General features: G+C 49.1%; 1 protein-coding gene across 7 annotated transcripts in view; it reads right to left on the reverse strand.

Moving 5' to 3' along the window:
- Positions 1-22,108, reverse strand: part of TEAD1 (TEA domain transcription factor 1) — a 247,873-nt gene that overhangs the window by 110,552 nt on the left and 115,213 nt on the right. The window contains exon 1 of one of the 7 annotated variants that reach the window (XM_039911473.1): positions 19,601-19,618. The exons of the other annotated variants lie outside the window; for them this stretch is intronic. The gene's annotated coding sequence lies outside the window, so the exon portion shown is untranslated. Of the gene's footprint in view, positions 1-19,600; positions 19,619-22,108 lie in introns of those variants that run through there. 7 annotated transcript variants of the gene reach the window in all.

The raw sequence follows: 22,108 nt of genomic DNA on the forward strand, positions 1-22,108 counted from the left end.
CAGAGTTGGTAGCAGCAGAGTATGAGGACATTTTTGTAACTGTTATGGGGTGGAGTGAGCATTAAAGTGCTTAATATAATAATAATGTTGGTATTTGTTAAGCGCTTACTATTTGCAGAGCACTGTTCTGAGCGCTGGGGGAGATACAGGGTAATCAGGTTGTCCCATGTGAGGCTCACAGTTAATCCCCATTTTATAGATGAGGTAACTGAGGCACAGAGAAGTTAAGTGACATGCCCACAGTCACACAGCTGACAAGTGGCAGATCTGGGATTCAAACCCATGACCTCTGACTCCCAAGCCCGGGCTCTTCCCACTGAGCCACGCTGCTTCTCTAGGGTTACAAAGCCAAATGCAGAGGGAGGGAGGAAGGGTAGGAAAAGCAGAGGAGGAAGCTGGGCCCATAGTGTCAATCTAGCCTCCATGGATTCTAATCCTAGCTCCACCACTGACTGCTTTGTGGCCTTGGGCCGGTTGCTTCACTTCACTGGGCCTCAGTTACATCATCTGTAAAACGGGGATGAAGACAGTGAGCCCTGTGCAGGACAGGGACTATGTTCAACCCAAACTACCTCAGCGCTTAATACAGTTCCTGGCACATGGTAAGCACTTAACAAATACCAAAATTATGTATTATTATTATTATGCGGGTGTGTAATGCCTATTGCCCCAGCTGTAATTTACTTTAATAAGCTCCCTCTAGACTGCAAGCTCACTGTGGGCAGGGAATGTGTCTCACAATTCTGTGGTATTGTGCTCTGCCAAGTACTCAGTCCAAATCCCTAGACTGTAAACTCATTGTGGTCACGGAATGTGGCTGTTTACTGTTGTATTGTGCTCTCCCGAGTGCTTAGTACAGTGCTCTGCACAAAGTAAGCTCTCAATAAACATAGCTGACTGACCGATTGATCAAGGCTTCAAGAAGCAGTGTGGCTTAATTGAAAGAGCATGGGCTTGGGTGTCAGAGGTAGTGGATTCTGATCCTGGCTTTGCCCCTTGTCAGCTGTGTGACCTTGGGCAAGTCACTTCTCTGTGCCTCAGTTACCTCATCTGTAAAAGGGGATGAAGACTGTGAGCCCCATTCAGGACAACCCGATGACCTTGTATCTACCCCAGCACTTAGAACAGGGCTTGGGACATAGTAAGTGCTTAACAACTACCAACATTATGTATTATTACTATTACCTCCACAGCCCCGGGCCGGGCCCTCGGTCTCCTCCTTTTCCCGCTCCAACCCTGCCCATCATTGCTGCAGAACGGCCAGCCAATTAATCCCGAGACTTCCAAATGAACTACAAGTGATCCCGAGGTGCCCCCTTAGGAGGAAAGAACTGCCCTTTCCGTGGCCACGCCACAAACGCTTAAGCCGCGGGACGGATTCGGGCTGATCATTAGTGCGAATGGAACCAAGGTGTGGTTTGAGCACAGCCCCTAATAGTCCAGCGTCTCAAAACCCCACAAATCATTTGCTATAATCAATTCTTTCTCATCAAGAGATGCCAAAGAAGGAAAGGGTGTGTGTGCGTGCGCATTTGCAGCACAACTGGGAGTGAAAATCATGAGTCTATGATGATAATAAATCTATATATTATATAAACATACATATATTTTTGTATCTATAATTCTATTTATTTACATTAATGCTATTGATGCCTGTCCACTTGCTTTGTTTTATTGTCTGTCTCGCCCCTTCTAGATTGTGAGCCTGTTCGGTAGGGATTGTCTCAATTAGTTGCCAAACTGTACTTTCCAAGTGCTTAGTACAGTGCTCTGCACACAGTAAGGGCTCAATAAATACGACTGAATGAATGAATGAGTGAACGAATGATAAGCACCAGGAGGCTAGGCCTGCCTATCATCATTTCTCCAAGTAGGACGCCTGTCACCTGACGGATTGAGACCAAGCAAAAGCCACCCGATGCTTGGGTCTTAATAACAATTGTGGTATTTAAGCGCTTACTATGTGCCAGCACCATACTAAGCGCCAGGGTGGAGACGAGCAAATCGGGTTGGACACAGTCCCCGTCCCATTTGGGGCTCACGGTCTCGATCCCCGTTTAGTAACTTACCACAAAAAACAAAAAAGGAGAGGTGGCCAGGGCCTCATCCACACAGGCCAGCCCCCCCCCGAAAAGCGCAGTTACCTTAAACACAACTAAGGGAAAGCCGAGGGCCTTTGAAATTGAGATGCAAACATTTCCCGAGCAGTCTGGAGAGCCCGGCGTAATTTCTCCTGGCAGATTTCTTCCCCCACTCCCCGGCCTCCTCGAAGCCCTAGACGAAGCCCTAGCCGGCACCATTAGCAGCACTCCGCCGCCGTAATATTCATGGAGATGTTATCGCCATGGCTTCTCTTATGTCTTAACAACTCCTCTTCAAATAGACTCTTGCCATCATGTGGACGCCAGCCCCCGTGAGCACCGGCTGGGTGTCTTTTCCCATCCAGAGCCTGCCGAAATGACACCTGCAATTTTCTGCTTGATATCAAAAGGTTTCTTTTGATATCCTGCCTCTGGCCTGGAACACCCTCCCTCTTCATATCCGACAGACAATCGCTCTCCCCCTCTTCAAAGCCTCACTGAAGGCACATCTCCTCCGAGAGCCCTTTCCCGACGAAGCCCGCTTTTCCCCTTCTCCCGCTCCCTTCTGCGTGGCCCTGATCGGCTCCCTTAACTCACCCTTCCTTCAGACCCAAAGCACTTACGTCCGTATCCGTCTTATTTATCTGTATCTGTGCCGGTTTCCCCCCTTACACTGTAAGCTTGCTCCGGGCAGGAAACGTGTCTACCAACTCTGTTGTATTATCCTCTCCCAAGTGCTCAGTACAATGCTCTGCACGCTAGAAGTGCTCAATAAATACCACGGACTGATTGATTTCTTTGCACACCTTACTCCTTGATTTGGGGAATTGCAACTCCCGGGCTCCCATCTCCAGACCGTGGCAGAGTGGATAGAGCCCGGGCCTGGAAGTCAGAAGGTTGTGGGTACTAATCCCGGCTCCGCCCCTTGTCTGCTGTGTGACCCTGAGCAAGTCCCTTCACTTCTCTGGGCCTGAGTTTCCTCATCTGTAAAATGGGGTTTGGGACTGTGAGCCCCACATGGGACAGGGACTGTGTCCAACCCGATCTGCCTGCATCCACTCCGGCGCGTAATAAAGTGCCTGGCACACAGTAAGTGCTTAAAAAAGACTTTAGGCCCAGTGGTCAGTCGGTCAGTCCGACAGCCAGTGTGTACACAGCGCTATACTAAGCACTTGGGAGAGTACAATATAAACAATATTAGACACTTTCCCCGCCCACAATGAGCTTATACTCTAGAGGGGGAGACGGATATTAATATAAAGAAATAACTTGCAGATTTGGACATAAGTGCTGTGGGGGTGGGAGTGGGGGTGGACAAAGGGAGCAAGTCAGGGCAACGCAGAAGGGAGTGGGAGAAGAGGAAAGGAGGGCTTAGATAGGGAATCCCTCTTGGAGGAGACGTGCCTTTAATAAGGACATGAAGGGGGGTGGAGAGAGTAATGCTAGAGGCAGAACTTGGGCAAGAGGTCAGCAACGAACTAGGTGAGATTGAGGTACAGTGAGAAGGCTGGCATTAGAGCAGCGAAGTGTGAGGGCTGGGTTGCAGTAAGAGAGTAGCGAGGTGAGGTCGGAGGGGCCAAAGGGATTGAGGGCTTTAAAGCCAATGGTGAGGACTTTCCGTCAGATGCGGAGGTGGACGGGCAACAGGCTCCCGAGGCCCGGTGACCAGGCCTGGGTGGAAAACACATTTAAATAAGAAATGAGAGCTGGGGAGAGAAGATTTTGAGGGGGTGGGCGGGAGGCGGGGGCAAGAGGAGACCGAAGCGGCTAGAACAACAACAACTGTGTATTCAAAGAGCGTCTTTCTTTCCCGGAGCACAAAGCGCTATTCCCCGAGCAGTAAGAGCGAGCAGGGGCGGCTTTGCACTTCTGCTCCCGTCGCCTCCAGGTTAGGAGGCGAGCACGTGGCCCAAACCACCCCAAAAGAAGCAATATCCTGTGTGATACTTTATTGTGCCTTTTTGATTCCATTCTGTACACGAGCCCACAGGCGTTTTTGGCAGTAGCCACGCTCAACAATTGCGGGGGGGGGGGGAGATTTCCCAGCTTGTGCAGAATGTGGAGTTCTGACCACAAGGAACTCAACTGGCTCTAATCCAACTACCCCAGGGTAACCAGCTCGCTGGTTACTGTCCAACTTCACTCGCTGGAAACTCAAGGGGGCAGAGAGAAAGAAAACAAACAAATAAACAGTCTTTCAAATTAGCTTGGTTCAGATTTCAATCCATCAATCCACCATTTTTCTTGAGCGCTGTGTGCAGAATGCACTGTACTAACCACCTGGGGGAATTTGACATAGCAGGAGAACAGAGTTGGAAGACATATTCCCTGCCCAAAATGAGCTTCCGATCATTTTCCTGCACAACATCGGTGCTTCCGAATGGCTGGGATTCCTGGCCGTTCCCAGTGGAACATGCCTTATCGGACAGTAATGGCTGGATGGGGGTGGGGGGTGGGGGTGTCTCACTGCATGGGGAAAAATGGGATTGGATGAGTAAGATCTGGGGTCCCTCCTTCAGCCCACACTCCAGGACCGGAGGCAGAGTTACTATCTGTAAATATCGCTGGTATTTATTGAGCCCTTACTGTGCACAGAGCACTGTACTAAGCACTTGGGAGAGTAGCAAAAAACTGAGTTGCTGGACCACAGGGAACCTAGAGTTTAGAGGATTACACAGCAGCATGGTGTAGTGGATAGGGCACAGACCTGGGAGTCAGAAGGCCATAGGTTCTAATTCCCGCTCTGTCACTTGTCTGCTGGGTGACGCTGGGCCAGTCCCTTCACTTCTCTGGGCCTCAGTTACCTCAACTGTAAAATGGCTATAAAGATTGTGAGCTCCTGAGGGACAGGGACTTTGTCCAACCTGATGTGCTGTATCCACCCCGGTGCTTAGACAGTGCCTGGCACACAGGAAGCACTTAACAAATACCATTATTAGTATTATCATCACTTTTTTGCCTGCCTTTCCTCTGAAGTCCTCTGCTGTAGGGCCTGCAGTTCCCAACAGAGAGGGGCACCGTGATGCCCCTAGGCGCGTGCGCCCACTGTCCGGACAAGGTACCAGAGGTGACCTGCTCTGTCAGTCCTCTCATGATTTCATTTTGTCTTCTCCGCTCTTCTGCATCGCTGGGGCCACCACCTCCCCTCCTTCAGTGAGGATCAACATACCAACTCCATATCCGCATTCACCTACCGGCCAAACTCAACCGACCAAAGGTATTTACCCAACGCTTCCTGTGTGCAGATCGCTGTGCTGAGCTCTTGGGAGAGGATGATACAACAGAGTCCAGAGACATGTCCCCGGCCCACAACGAGCTTATAGCCTATAGACGAGTCTTTAGTCATTTCACCGATGGAAATAAACTTGCAGCCCCAGAACACTTCTATACGTATCTGTGATTTATTTATTTTGATTAATATCTGTCTCCCCCTCTAGACTGTAAGCTCACTGGGGGTAGGAAATATGTCTGCTTATTGGTGTGTTGTACTCTCCCAAGCGCTTAGTACACTGCTCTGCATATAGTAAGCACTCACTAAATACAAATGAATGAATTCCCGGCATAAGTTAAAACGAATGCGTTGGCTTGACAGCCTCTCGGGCAGTGCTTTAGCGAAGGTTTATGGCCTACTGGAAAGAGCACGAGCTTGGGAGTCAGAAGACCAGGGTTCTAACTCTGGCTTCACCGCTCGTCTGCTGTGTCACCATGGGCAAGTCACTTCACTTCTCTGTGCCTCAGTTTCCTCCAGCCCCAAAGCATGTCCATATCTGTAATTTATTTACTTATATTAATGTCTGTCTCCCTTTGTAGACTGTAAACTCATGGTGGGTAGGGAATGTGTCATATTGTTATACTGCACTCTCCCAAGCGCTTAGTACAGTGCTCTGCACACAGTAAGTGTTCAATACAGCTGAATGAATGACTGTCGGATGTCTGTTACAATCAATGCATTGGCTTGATGCCCTCTCGAGCGGTGCTTAGGGAAGCGGTGTGGCCAACTGGAAAGAGCATCGGCTTGAGAGTCAAAAGACCTGGGTTCTAACCCCGGCTCTGCCACTTGTCTGCTGTGTGACTGCGGGCAAGTCACTTAGCTTCTCTGCCTCAGTTCTGCACAATGGGGACCCAGTACCTGTTCTTACTGCTACTTACCGACAGTGAGCCTCATACAAGACCTGATGATCTCGTATCTACCCCAGCGCTTCATACAGTGCTTGGCACATCGCAAGCGCTCAGCAAATACCTTAGTTATTACTATTATGATGTCCACATGGTCCAGTGGCTGAAAAGCGGATCCACTTGAAACACTCCTAAACTGAATGGAATCCCGCATACCACCTCCTATTAATCACCTGCCCGCGACTGACGGGTGGATTGCAGGTAGCCACCACCCTCCTCCACCTGCAGACCCTCCCTCTTAAATGCGTCACCGCTTCCGGGTGCCCCGCCCCTCCCCTGCCACGTGCCAGGCCGCTGCCCCTCCTCCGCTGCCGGCTCGCCTTTCCCAAACTTCCGAGGATTTAGTCACCGACCGTGGATCCCAAGTGGGTGCCAAGCTGAGTCACCTGGCCTTTCTCATTTCCCCACGTCGGGACGCTAAAGATCTCCGGCCTTTCCGGGGCACGGCCGCTCGCGAGGCTTATAACTGCCCGAAGATGCTCTCGTGCTCTTCTACTTCAATGGATCCCAGTTGCCGTCCAAGCCTGAGAAACCTATCGAGAGTCGATATCCGCTGACGAGCTCGTGGTTATTTGAACTCTATGTGCCGTATGGGGACGGGGCAGGAAGAAAAAGAGAATGGAGAAAGGGAAGGAGAAAGTTATCCCGAGCTGCTCTAAGAAGGCCCTGTGAGTATCTCTGATGTTTTTGTTTGAATTAACCTTCCAGAGGCCCCAGCACTGCCCTCTTACCTCCTTCTAAAACTCAGCCCGCACACGTCACTCTGATGCCAACCTTCGCACTGTCCCCCGATCTCGTCTATCTCGCCAACCGACCCCTCACCCACGTCCTGCCTCTGGCCTGGAATGCCCTCCATCTCCATATCTGACAATTATGCTCCCCCGCTTCGAAGCCTTATTTAGAGGCCTTCCCTGACTAAGCCCTCCTTTCTTCTTCTTCTGCTCCTTTCTGCGTCACCCTGACTTGCTCCTTGTATTCATCCCCCCTCTCAGACCCACGGTACTTATGTCCATAGCTCTAATTTGTTTATATTGTCTGTCTCCCCCTCTAGAATGGATGGACAGAGACTGTCTGTTTATTGTTATACTGTACTCTCCCAAGCGCTTAGTACAGTGCTCTGCACAGAGGAAGTGTTCAATAAATACAACTGATTGACCTCTAGCTGGGCCAGCTCTGGAAACACTGACCCTATCGCCAACTCCAGTCTACTGGAGAACACCAACTGTGCCCATCCTAGACTGAAAGCTCGACGTGGGCAGGGAAAGTGTCTGTTTCTTGTCTTTCACTCTTCCAAGTGCTTAGTACAATGCTCTGCACACAGTAAGGGCTCAATAAATACGATTGAGTAAATGAATACTAAACTTGTCTCTATACTAGCACTTAGGACAGTGACTGGCCAGATACCAATAAAAAAGAAAACAAAAAAAGGCAAAGGCTCCTCTGATTACTGGCAACATGCTTATGATTCCTCAACTCCCAGGAGTCGAAACTCTATAAAGCAGAACTCTCCCAAGCACTTAGTATAGTGTTCTGCACACAGAATACGCTCATTAAATACCAATGATTGATTGCACGAACACCACTAGGCCTAGCATGGCTTTGATTAACCGTCAGGCAGTAGGCAGGACATGAATGAAATGCGAGGCATACGCTGTCATTTTCCCGAAAATTTGGCCCAAGGTCAAAAATTAAGATGATACAGAGAAACCAAAGGACTCTCTATGAAGAGACAGAGAGAATGTGTCTCCCTATTTCCTGAAGTTCATTTTCCAATCTTTACCTCATTTGTTTTTAAGTCAAAATCTCCGCTGCTCTCATCGACGCGCGCGCACACAGACATACGACGTGTAACCATAAACAAATGCAGCATTGTTTGCAGCTAATAGCCACAATGTGTGGGTAAGGAACATCTCCAGTGTAAATCCTTGGGGACACAAGACTTGATTGTGAACATTCAATACTTATAACAATCTGAAATTAGTCAGAGAATTGTTTGTGCCACGGCTCCGTTTTGCTTCAAGCTGAACAGTCGCCCGAAAAACTCTTCGCATGGCAGTTCGGCCGGGGAGTGCCGCTGGCGAGATGGTTTTCATTCTTTACCCATCCAGAGAATTCTGTCCCACTGGAAGTAGATGGGCTGTGTTTATCCCCCTTCAGTGGATAATTAGGAAATATTAGTATGTTACAATGATAAAAAAAAAACCCTCAATAACAATGGGTCAATTATGCTATTGTGAATACCTTTTCATAGTTCTGTTTGGGGATACCGAGGACTCAATTTTAGACAGCCTGGATTTTGATGTAAGGTCTTCTACCAAGGAGTAATCATTTTCAAGAGAAAGAGGACCGAATATAAAAGCTTTATTATTTATTTATTTAAAGCAGCGTGGCCTCGTGGAAAGATCAGAGGCCTGGGAGTCGGAGGTCGTGGGTCCTAATCCTGGCTCTGCCACATGTCTGCTGTGTGACTTGGGGTGTCATTTCACTTCTCTGGGCCTCAGTTACCTCATCTGTAAAATGGGAATTACTGCCGTGAGCCCCATGTGGGACACAGACTGTGTCCAACTTGATTAGCTTGTATCTACCCCAGCACTTAGTAGAGTGTCTGGCGCCTACATGTGTAACAAACACTTATTTAAAAAAACTAAATTAAATATTTACTGACAGTGCTGGAAGTTACGGTGTACAATGACTGGTTTGTACCTGGCTACAAAATGAAGTCCCTCTCAGGGTAGCACCCTGAGAGCTTCCAGTACTCTACAAGGGAGGGATAGTCAAGCAGAGGGATACCCATTCCATTCCTAGCTTGGCCAGTGGCTAGCTAGTGGAAGGCAATCTGCTACAGGTCAAAACTCACCCATGCTGGGCAGCAACAGCGTGGGAGAGAGTTGAGGGCAGACACTCAAGTTTATGTGCTAAAGGAGGTAAACTGCTTCTGTATTTTTACCAAGAAAAATCTCTGGATACACTACCGGAACGACTGCAGATGGGGATGGGGCATTCTGGGAGAGATGTGTCCCTGGCGTCGCTAATGGGTCGGAAACGACTCGACGGCATAAGACAAAATGAAGGGGCCCGAACGAGCGCTTAAGTACAGTGCTTTGCACACAGTAAGCGCCCAATAAATATGACTGAGTGAGGGGAAGATGCCACATTTCCCCAGATTCCAAGTCATTCTCAACTTCCACCCCAGTTTTGGCGGATGACACTTCCCATCAGGTGGGAGTGCCCAAGCAGGACTCCCGAACCTCCGGAAGCGCTGACCACAAGGGACACTTTCCCGGGGTCTACCCTGGCAGTTTGAACTTGCCCCTCACCTCCACCAGCTCTGATCCTCACCATCTCCTAAGATAATCAATCGTATTTATTGAGCGTTTACTGCGTGCTGAACACCGTATTAAGCAGTTGAGAGTCCACTGCTATAAAACTTGGAAGACATGTTTCTTGCCCTCGACGAATTTCTAGTCTAAAAGACAGGTTTCCAGGCTACAGACGGGCCCTGAGAGAGCGGGGAAGAAAGGTGATGGGGATACGTTTACCTTCCCATGCTGGCTCAACTTTGTGAGAAGCAGCATGGCCTAGTGGATAGAGTCTGGACTCTGGAATCAGAAGGACCTGGGTTCCAAATCTGACTCTGCCACTTCCCTGCTGTGTGACTTTGGGCCAGTCACTTCACTTCTCTGGGACTCAGTTACCTCATCTGCAAAATGGGGATTAATGCTCTGAGCCCCATGGGGGACACAGACTGTGGCCAACCTGATTAATAATGGTAATTTTAAAACACTACGTGCCAAGCTCTGTTCTAAGTGCTGGGGTAGATACAAGGTAATCGGGTTGTCCCACTTGGCTGGCCCAGAATAAGCATTTAACAAATACCATCATCAACTATAACCTGCCATCCCCAAGGCATCAGCTGGCCTGGCCTGGTGAGGAACTAAAGCGTTGAGGCTTAGAGGGAGGCAATGTGGTCTAGTGGAAAGAGCATGGGCCTGGACGTCAGAGGACCTGGGTCCTAATCTCGGCCCTGCCACTCGTCTGCTGGATGACCTTATGCAAGTCCCTTCACTTCTCTGGGCCTCAAGTTTCCTCATCTGCAAAACGGGGATGTACTCTCTGCTCTCCCTCCTCCTCTTCTAGATTGCAACTGGTTGTGGGCAGGGAATGTCTGTTACATTGTTGTGCTGTACTCTCATTCATTCAATCGTATTTATTGAGCGCTTACTATGTGCAGACCACTGTACTAAGCGCTTTACTCTCCTAACAGACCATTGCTCTGCATACAGTAAGCGCTCAATGAATACCACTGATTGATTGACTAATGTCTGTCTCCCCCCTCCAGACAGTAAGCTCGTGCTGGACAAGGACTGTATCTACCAGTTCTGTTGTATTGTACTCTCCCAAGTGTTTAGTACAGTGTACTGCACACAGTGAGCGCTTCATAAATACAGTTGATCGATCGATTGATTACTTAGACGGTCAGCCATGGCCTAGTGGCAAGAGCCCGGGCTTGAGAGTCAGAAGTTGTGGGTTCTAATCCCAGCTCCGCCACTTGTCTGCTACCTGTCCTGGGGTAAGTCACAACTTCTCTATCCCCCAGTTACCTCATCTGGAAAAAAGGGGATTAAGAGTGTGAACCTCATGTGCCCAACCTGATTACCTTGTATCTACCTCAGTGGCTTAGAACAGTGCTTGGCACATAGTAAGCGCTTAACAAATATTATCATCATTATTATTACGACAGGGACCTGATTATCTTGAATCTACTCCAGTGGTTAGTGTGTGGTAAAAACCACGATTATCAGTCAGTCAGTGAAACAACTGTACTTATTGAACGCTCACTGTGTGCAGAGCACTACATTAAGACTACAGAACAACAATAAACAGATATGTTCCCTGCCCACGACGAAGTTATGGTCACCGTTATTATTCCACGTCAACCCGCTGGGGTTCCGCACTCGTGACGGAAATCAAAGAGAGCCCGAAGAAACAAGACGGAAAATCCCAGTCCCGGCATCGACTCTAATAATGATAACAATAATTATGGTACTTGTTAAGCGCTTCCACATGCCGAGCACTATTCTGAGCATTTTACAAAGCTGGCCCACGCCCACTGCACCACACTGCCGAGACACACGGCTCTCTCACAGGGAAGAGCCCGGCGGTCTCGCCGTTCGGATACCCTTTGTGGAAGAGCCCACGGCCCCGGCGTTTCGTCCGCTGGACGGGAGACGTCCCCGCAGCTCGCAGAACCGTGAGGGGATTTGTGAAGGGGTGAGACTCCTCCCTTGCCCTTAAGGCTCTTATGATCTAATGGAAAAGGCAGGCCGTGACAGCCAGACGTACACACGAGCGGGTAAAGGGGAAGAGGGCTCCTACAAGTTCTAGCAAGAGCGTATCCGGGGATTAGTCGGTCATTCAATCACTCAATTCATTCATTCATCCATTCAATCGTACTTATTGAGTGCTTACTGTGTGCAGAGCACTGGACTAAGTGCTTGGAAAGTACAGTTCGGTGACAGATAGAGACAATCCCTACCCAACAGTGGGCTCACAATCTAGAAGGGGGGAGACAGACAACAAGTAGACAGGTATCAATAGCATCAAAAAGATAAATAGATTTACAGATATATACACATCATTAATAAAATAAATAAAATAATATGTACATATACGCACAAGTGCTGTGGGGCAGGGAGGGGGGTAGAGCAGAGGGAGGCAGTTGGGGCTATGGGGAGGAGGAGCAGAGGAAAAGGGGGCTCAGCCTGGGAAGGTCTCCTGGAGGAGGTGAGCTCTCAGAAGGGCTTTGAAGTGGGGAAGTGTACTAGTTTGGGGGATGTGAGGAGGGAGGGCATTCCAGGCCAGAGTAGGACGTGGGCCAGGGGTCAACAGCGGGACAGATGAGAACGAGGCCCAGTGAGGAGGTTAGCGGCAGCGGAGGAGCGGAGTATGCAGACTGGGCTGGAGAAGGAGAGGAGGGAAGTGAGGTAGGAGAGGACAAGAGGATGGAAAGCTTTGAAGCCAAAGCTTCAAAGTCAGTCACATTTATAATAATAATAATAATAATGATAACAGTGGTATTTATTAACCACTTACTATGTGCCAGGCACTGTACTAAGCACTGGGGTAGATACAGAATAATTCGGTTGGACACCGTCCCTGTCTTTCACAGAACACACAGTCTTAATCTCCATTTTACAGATAAGGTAACTGAGGCCTAGTGAAGTGACTTGCCCAAGATCATGTAGCAGACAAGTGGCAGAGCCGGAATGAGAACCCAGGTCTTTCTGACTCCAAGTCCCATGTTTCATCTATGAGGCTACACTGGTTTGGGCGCTGTACTAAGCACTTAAGAGAGTACCATACAACAATAAACAGACACATTCCCTGACCACAATGAGCTTAGTCTGGCGGGGTGGGGGGGGAGGGGGGAAGGAGAGACAGACATTAATGTCAATGATTAGAGAGGATTCTATATGTGGCGGGGGAAATGTGGGGAGAGCCAGAAGCAGCATGGCTCAGTGGAAAGACTCCAGGCTTGGGAGTCAGAGGCCATGGGTTCTAATCCTGGCTCCGCCGCTTGTCAGCTGTGTGACCTTGGGCAAGTCACTTCACTTCTCTGTGTCTCAGTTCCCTAATCTGTAAAATGGGGATTGAAGACTGTGAGTCCTGCATGGGACAACCTGATTACCTTGTATCTACCCCAGCGCTTTTCTCATCTGTAAAATGGGGATGAAGACTGTGAGTCCTACATGGGACAACCTGATTACCTTGTATCTACCCCAGCATTTAGAACAGTGCTTGGAACATAGTAAGTGTTTAACAAAAAAAAAAAGTGGGCCTAATCTGAGAAGGCTTCCTGGAGGAGGTGGATTTTTAATATATTTATCAATCGATAGAATTTGTCAAGTCACTTAACTTCTCCGCGCCTGTTACCTCATCTGTAAAATGGGGATTAAGACTATGACACAGATGGTGTTTGACCGGATTAGCCTGTATCTACCCCAGAGAATAGTACAGTGCCTGACACATAATGAATCAATCAATGGGGTTTACTGAGCGCTTACTATGTGCAGAGCCCTGTTAGAAGCGCTTGGTAGAGTACAATACAAGGGAATAAGCAGACACGGTCTCGGCCCATCATGAGAGAGTACAAATACACAACAGAATTACCAGACACGTTCCCTGCCCCTAATATACTTTTGAAGGGGTGCGGGAGAGGAGTTCATTTGGGACGTCCGATGGCCTGGTAGCATTATGAGCTCACCCTCTTTCTTCTTCCTTTCTCGGCTGATGTCAGCTGAAACTAAAGCCGATAGTGTTACTCTCACTCAGCTTTGCCAGTGGAGACCTTTAGTCCTGGCCAAAGCAGATAAGAATAATAATAAGCATAATGACGGCCAGGCACTGTACTAACCGCTGGGCTGATATAAGCAAATCGGGTTGGACGCAGTCCCTGTCCCAGGAGGGGCTCACACTCTCAATCGCCATTTGACAGATGAGGGAACTGAGGCCCAGAGAAGTGACGTGACCTGCCCAAGGTCACACAGCAGAAAAGTGGCGGAGCCGGGATTAAGACTCATGACCTCTCAACTCCCAGGTTCATGCTCTCTCCACTACACCATGCTACTTCTCGTGATGAGAAGCAGGATGCCGTCCATGGGTCCTTTCATCAGTCAGGAAGGGAAGGGAACTGGGGAGGTCTCTGTTTCGAGGCACTGCGATGACCGAAAATGCCCCAAATCTAATGGCGACTTAAAGACCTGATGTTGGTCCAAACTCACGACTGGAAAGGCAGAAGAACTGTAAGCTCGTTGTGGGCAGGGAATGTGTCTGTTTATGGTTGGACTGTACTCTCCTAAGCGCGCTTAGTCCAGTGCTTTGCACACAGTAAGCGCTCAATAATTACGACTGAATGAATGAATGAAACAGCAATGGATACGAAGGAAATGCCAAACTGGGGCTAAATGAAAGCAAATACCCCCAGCAATGGGCTACCTGGCAGCTTGGCCTAGTGGATAAAGCCCGGGCCTGGGAGTCAGAAGGAACTGGGTTTGAATCCCGGCTTGGCCACTTGTCTACTGTGTGACCTTGGGCAAGTCACTTCACTTCTCTGGCCTCAGTTACCTCGCCTGGAAAATGGGGATTAAGACTGTGAGCTCCATTGTGTCCAAACCAATTTGCTCATATCCACCCCAATGCCTACTACAGTGCCTTGCACATGTAAGCACTTAATAGTACAATTATCGTTATTATTATTACTACTGTTAGGGCGAATTCTGAATGACCACAATGAGGGGGGATTCTGGGAAACAAGAGTTGAAGCCCCAGGTCCACAGGACAAATGAGAAAGGCCATACCCTCCAAGGACTCTGGGCCCCAGCGGAGATGATTGAGGATAACTGTGGTATCCGATAAGCCTTCCGCTATGTTCCAAACACTGTACTAAGTGCTGGGGCAGACACAAGATCATCGGGTCCCACGAGAGGCTCACAGTTCAAAGCAGGAGGGAGAACAGGTACTGAATCTCTGTTTCGCAGATGAGGAAACTGAGGCCCAGCTAAGTGAAGTGACTTGCCCAATGTCACAGAGCAGACGAGTGAAGGGGTCAGAATTAGAACCCAGATCCTCTGACCAGGCTCCTTCCACCGAGCCAAGCTGCTTTGTGGGCAGAAAAGCTAATTCTCTCCAGGAGTGGGGAAAGAGACACAAGGTGAGGAGTGCTAACTAATAACAATAGTGGTATCTGTTAAGCGCTCCCTATGTGCCAGGCAGTGTACTAAGCGCTGGGGTAGATACGAGGTCATCGGATTGGTCGCAGTCCCTGTCCTACATGGGGCACGCTCTCTCAATCTCCATTTACAGATGGGAGATCTAAGGCCCAGGGAAGTGAAGTGACTCGCCCAGGGTCATACAGCAGGTAAGCAGCGGAGCCGGGATAAGAACCCAGGTCCTGTCTACTTCCAGGCCCGGGCTCTATGGACGGGAACCACTGAGAGCCGAGGAAACCGCAACATGAGGCTGGCAGTTGGCGGAGGGAGACGGTGATATCATAGTCGGCTGATGAAGCTGAAAGGCACACGGGCAGGGCAGCGTATGACTCACTTGGCAGTGCCTAGGCTAGTCACCTAATAAAGGCATGTGGAGAAATGGACTGGCACTGGCCGTGATTGCTTCTCTCCGAGCAACACTCAAATTCCAAACGGCTCCAGATCCCGGGACAGGGCGGTGGATCCAGTACAGAGACCCAAGCGTGGCCTAGCGGAAAGGGTCCGGGCCTGGGAGTCGGAGGACCCGGCTTCTAATCCCGGCTCTGCCACGTCCCTGCTGTGTGACCTTAGGCAAGTCCTTTCACTTCTCTGGGCCTCCGTCCCCTCATCTGCAAAATGGGGATTTGACTCCTGTCCTCCCTCCTACTTGGACTCTAATCTAAGCCCCTTGTGGGACCTGATGATCCTCAATCTACCTCCGCATCTAGAAGGTCATGGGTTCTAATCCCTGCTCTGCTACTTATCTACTGTGTTACCTTGGGCAAGTCCCTTCCCTTGTCTAGGCCTCAGTCCCCTCATCTGCAAAATGGGGATTCGAGTTAGAGGACGTGGGTTCTAATCCCAGCTCCACCTCTTGTTTGCTGTATGGCCTTGAGCAAGCCACTTAACTTCTCTGTGCCTAAATTATCTCATCTGTAAAATGGGGATTAAGACTGTGGGCCCCACATGGGACAACCTGATTACCTTGCATCTATCTCAGCACTTAGAACAGTGCTTGGCACATAGTAAGTGCTTGATAAATGCCATAATTATCATTATTATTATTATTACTTAGCCTCTAAGTCCCTTGTGGGACCGGATGATCCTGTAACTACCCCCACACCTAGGAGGTCATGGATTCTAATCCCCGTTCCGCTACTTGTCTGCTGTGTGACCTTGGGCAAGTCGCTTCACTTCCCTGGGCCTAAGTTGCCTCATCTATAAAATGGGTATTGAGACTGTGAGCTCCATGTGGGACAGGGATTGTGTCCAACCTGATTTGCTTGATTTCACCCCAGCACCTAGTACAGTGCTTGACAGGTAGTAAGAGCTCAACAAATAGCCACTCTTATCATTATTACATTATCATCATAACACAGGGCTTCTGGTTCTTCATCTTTGAAGACCCTAACACTGACCTTCCCCGGCCACAGACATTTTATTACAAATCCCCTTTTCTTCTCCTCCCCAGTTCCGGGGAGAATGTACATTAATAATCATAATAATGACAGTGGTGTTTGTTAAGCGCTTACTATGTGCTAAACGCAGGGGTGAATACAAGCAAGTCAGGTTGGACACAGTCCGGCTCCCCACATGGAACTCAAAGTCCCGAGCCCCATTTTGAGGCCCAGAGAAGTGAAGCAACTTGTCCAAGGTCACACAACAGACAAGAGCAGAGTGGAGATTAGACCCATGACCTTCTGACTCCCAGGCCTGTGCACTATCCATTAGGCCATTCTCTTGTCCCACTAGTGTTTCCCGAGAGATGAGGTCCAGCAATGGCTCAGCGCAGATTGTGCACACCTGTGTCCCCATTTCCCCCCACCACCCCCAATCCCGTGCTGCCGAGATGTCAATTCACTGCAACCAGGACCTGTTCAACGACCCGCTTACGATCTGGTTGCCACCCCCGGCTTCTACCTGAAATTCCCGTTGCCCACCAGATTCCGGCATCCCCACATCGGGATCCGATTAGGGACGTGGGCTGATGTTCTGCCATGCAGCAATGTACATTTTATACACTTATCTGCACAACTTCATTTGAAATTCTGCAGCTTGAGTGCATTTGGTTCTTGGAAGGGTTTCCTCCCCAGATTCCTCCACTTAATGTCCAGATTTTCTGAATTATCTTAAATGTCCTATGATCTACTGCAAATAAAAAATGTTCAAGAACACAAACCAAATGGAAACACACAATATGGAGTGTGTTGAGTGCGGGGGGAAACGGCGGAGGAGGGCGGGATTATTTATTCAGTTGTTTATTCCACAAACAGCTGGGCCACACTCTTTCAGGGGAGGCACTGGTGATGCTAAAGAGCAGATCTTTGATCCCACATATCTGTCTCCTGTGGTAGAAATGCTAACGGCCCTATGTAAAGTCACCATTAGAAGGCCAGAGATATTCAGCTTGGAGTTTTCCCATTATATTTCCAGGCCCCCAGAACAACTTAGCAGCATCTACCGCCGCGCCCCCCCCCCCACCTCTCCGCAGCTTAACCCTCTTTTCCCCCCATTTCCCTCTGCTCCTCCCCCTCTCCCTTCCCATCCCCTCAGCACTGTACTCATTTGCTCAACTGTATGTATTTTCATTACCCTATTTATTTTGTTAATGAAATGTACATCGCCTTGATTCTATTTAGTTGCCATTGTTTTTACGAGATGTTCTTCCCCTTGACTCTTGTTCTTGTATGTCCGTCTCCCCCAATTAGACTGTAAGCCGTCAAACGGCAGGGACTGTCTCTATCTGTTGCGACTTGTTCATTCCAAGCGCTTAGTACAGTGCTCTGCACATAGTAAGCGCTCAATAAATACTATTGAATGAATGAATGAATCCCAGCCGTCCGCTGGATCTCAAGCTCCGATTAGTGGAGAGAGGGAGGAGCCAGCTCCAATGGATACCCAGGACTCCAACCCAAAGACCGGTGGTGATGAGGCTTTCTGATGGCTTTTGTGTTTTATGATAGTCTTTAAGTGCCAGGCACTCTACTAAGCACTGGGGTAGATACAAGCTCATCGAATTGGACACAGTCCATGTCCCACACGGGGCTCACAGTCTTAATCCCCATTTTACAGATGGGAACTGAGGTACAGAGAAGTCAAGTGAGTTGCCCAAGGACCCAGAACAGACAAGTGGTGGAGCCAAGACTAGAACCCAGGTCCTCTGACTCCCAGGCCCGTTCTCTATCCACGAGGTCATACTGCTTCTCATCCAAAATGAGTTTGGATCTAAAAGCATGGCAGACCACATCCACATCCTCCTCCCCGTAACGCTCTCTGCTACTTGATCACCTCACCCTTTCCCCAGACTTTCCCATGACCTTCCCGGGGCCTTGTGTTAGGAGGACACAACCTAACACTACGTGTCGAGCCGAAGGGTCACCACAATGTCCTCTGCCCCGATCTTACTAGGCGGCGTTCCAGTAACAAGTCCCCCCATTCCACCCCACAACATCAAACACAATATGGGGGTCTGCTCTTTTTTGGCTTTATGGTATTTGTTATGCGCTTACTCTGTGCCAGGCACTATACTAAGAGCTGGGGTCGATCCAAGCAAAGCCAATTGGACACAGTCCCTGTCCCACCTGGGGCTCACAGTCTTAATCTCCATTTTTCAGATGAGGGAACTGAGGCAAAGAGAAGCTAAGTGACTTGCCCAAGTTCACGCACAGCAGACAAGTGGCAGGGCCCAGCTCTTTGGACTCCCAGGTCTGTGCTCTTTCCACTAGGCCACGCTGCTTTCTCGGTGTGTGTTCTGCTGCTCTCTGAATAATACACCAACAAGGAGATTCTGTTCTCCATCATCTTCTCGTCTCTTCTCTCTCTCGCGCACCAGCATGGACTCCTACAAGCTACCCTGCACCCCAAGAAACACCTCTACCTCCAAGGTAAACAGATCTACACCATCTGCACCAAAGAATCAAGGATCCACTTGATGTGGCTCACCATACTAGGGGCTTGGGAAGTGCAGACTAATGAGATGGAACATTCCCAACCCACAAAAAGCTTGCACTCACAAGGGGGGAACAAATTAATATCATTTACAACTACAGAGAGCAAAACCAAATAATGTAGGCACCGTTGCTATTCATGCAGCTAAGCTGAGAAGCAGTATGGCCTAGCAGATAAGGCACCTAGCTAATGTGTGATCTTGGACAGGTCACTTCCCTTCTCTGAGCTCAGATACGCCAGGAAGGCTGCAACTAGGCGGGGGGGGGGGTGGGGGTGGGGGGGGTGGAGGTTTGGCTTTAAGGAAACTTAAACCAGTTACTAGATGTGTTGTGTCGGGGCGGGGGGTGGATTAAGATCCACCCTAAATCCACTGTCAATTTAAAGAAAAAAAAAACTGCTCCTCAGGGAGGCATTTGAGTGGTCATGTTTTTTTTACTTAAGAGTCAGCTTTATTTCACAATTCCACTACACTTCCTGGACAACGACGTGAAACTTCTGAGACAACGTGGGCTGGAAGGACAAGTGGCCCCCACAACTGTGAAATGGGTGCTTTCTCCTCCTTTCCTTAAACGGACAAACTCCCCCAGTCTCCCCAGAGAGAGATCGCCAGGGTAAACTGACTCTGACCCCTCGGTGGAAAGTTCTCACCTGTTTCCAAATGGCGCGGCTGTTCTGAATTTTCGAGGAGCCAGAGGCAAAATGGCCGCCAACGGTCCCAAGCGTACTTTCGGGCTGCGTAATCCTATTTGCTTACCAGGAAGGGAACCAGAAACTTCTTCCCTTCCAGCCTGTTGCCAATTACACACGTCCACAGGGGCCCAGGCAAGAGAAATGAGCTTCAATTGCAACAGGAAGGAGTTAGGTTGGATGTGAGGGAAAACATTAAGAGGGTTTTACGCCCACTAGGTGAAGGAGCGATTCCTCTGGAAGCGATCACCTTCAGACTCTCTCAGTGCTGTGACAACCGGTCATCCACAATTCCGCGTCTGCGCTGCCCACACCCTTCCCGATTTGGTGACCCTCAATAAGGTCCGCCTCTCAGGCGGCGTTTTTCCAGGCTGAAGAGTCCCCTCTCAGGCAATCGGCAAAAGGATGGGATTCCATTTCCCTGATCTTTTTGACTTCCTTCTCTGGCTCCTTCTTGTCCCCCCTCAGGCGCGACGACCTGAACCACACACAGTGTCCCCGCTGGGGCAACATCTTGGTTTCACACAGCGGCAAAACCCGACCTTTTGTTCTGTTTTCTCTCCCCTTCGCGATCAGGACTGATATTCCACTGGTCTTTTGTGTGCTGCCGCGCTTTCAAATGACAGCTTAGATCAATGATCGCTAAAATCCGCCCTTTCGTCTCCATCTATACTGCTACCACGTTAACAAAATCACCCTACCCCGCCTGGATTACTCCACCTGCCTCCTTGCTGACCTCCCAGCCTCCTGTGTCTCCCCACTCCAGTCCATACTACATTCTGCTTCTTGGACCATTTTCTACAAAAATGTTCAGGACACATCACCCCGCTCCTCAAAAAACTCCAGTGGTTGTCCATCCACTTCAGCATCAAACAGAAACTCCTCACCATTGGCTTTAAAGCTCTCCATCACCTTGCACCCTCCTACCTCACCCCGCTTCTCTCCTACAATACAGCCCGCACACTTGGCTCCTCTAGTGCTAACCTTCTCACCATGCCTTCATCTCGCCTGCCTCATCGCCGACCCCTTAACCGCGTCCTGTCTCTGGCCTGGAATGCCCTCACTCCTCTTATCCAACAACCACTCTCCCCCCCCTTCAAAGTCTTACTGAAGGCACATCTCCTCCAAGGGGCCTTCCAAGACTAAGCCCCAATCTTCCTCAACTTCCATTCCCTTCCACGTTGCCCTGACTTGCGTCCTTCGCTCTTCCCCGCTCCCAGTCCCAAAGCACTCATGCACATATCTGTGATTTTATTTATTTGCATTGATGTCCGTCTCCCCGACTCCAGACTGTGAACTCATTGTGGGCAGGGAATGTCACTATTTATAGTTGTACTGAACTTTCCAAGCACTTAATAGAGTGCTCTCCATAGAGTTAGCGCTCAATAAATACCACCGAATGAATGAATCAATGGTCAACAATGATTCCAAGATCCCCTTTCTGAGTGATAACTTAGAGAGAGCTCTGAACCCATCAGCGTGTCACCATCATCACCAGCAACAGTACTGAGTGTCTTCTGTGTGCAGAGCACTGTACTAAGCACTTGAGAGAGTACAACACGACAGGCTTCGTAGGCACGTTCCCTGCCCACAATGAGCTCATCGTTTCTGGACCCCAAGACTTGGAGAAAGAGTCTCCAAATTGTGTTCAGTAAATCAATTAATCAATGGTATTTACTGAGTGCTTACTGTGTGCACAGCATTGGACGATGAAATTAGGAGAGTCCAATGTAAGAGAGTTGGTAGACGCCTTCCCCTGCCCACAATGAGTTCACAGTGTAGAGGGGAAGATAGACATTAATATAAAAAAATAACTGGTGGATTATTATTCTTGAAGAACATTACTTTCCCCTAATAATCATGATGGCATTTATTAATAGCCTATGATGTTCCAAGTACTGTGCTGAATGCAAGACCACCAACTTGGTCATCATCCAAGCCCCTGGAAGGCCTCACAGTACACGAAGAAGGGACCGCAGAAGAGGAAACAATCCATCAATCAATTGTATTTACTGAGCGCTTACTGTTTGCAAAGCTCTATACTAAGCACTTGGGAGAGTACACTATAACAACATAACAGACACATTCCCCACCCACAAAGAGCTTATAGTGAAGAGGGGAAGACAAGTATCAATATACACAAATTACACATATGTACCTAAATTAAGTGATTTGCCCAGGGTCACATAACAGGCAAGTCGCTCCCGATTCTGTGCTCTTTCCATTAGACCACACTACCTCCCACTAGATTAGATTAGGGGGGTTCTTCCACCAGTTTATCTCCACGAAGGCATTTCAACACCCAGAGGAGTTTAGTGTCACGTGCAGACCTGGAGATTTCACTGCACACCCCCTCATCCAGATTGCTTATGAAGGAGAGAAAACAAGCCTGTCCTAAGCAGACAACCTGGGGTTCCACTTCTCTTCCAGCTCCGCCCTTCGTTACCATCTCTGAGCACGTTTTCGATC

The sequence above is a fragment of the Ornithorhynchus anatinus genome, chromosome 3 (assembly GCF_004115215.2).
Source record: "Ornithorhynchus anatinus isolate Pmale09 chromosome 3, mOrnAna1.pri.v4, whole genome shotgun sequence".
In the NCBI taxonomy this organism is placed as follows: Eukaryota; Metazoa; Chordata; class Mammalia; order Monotremata; family Ornithorhynchidae; genus Ornithorhynchus; species Ornithorhynchus anatinus.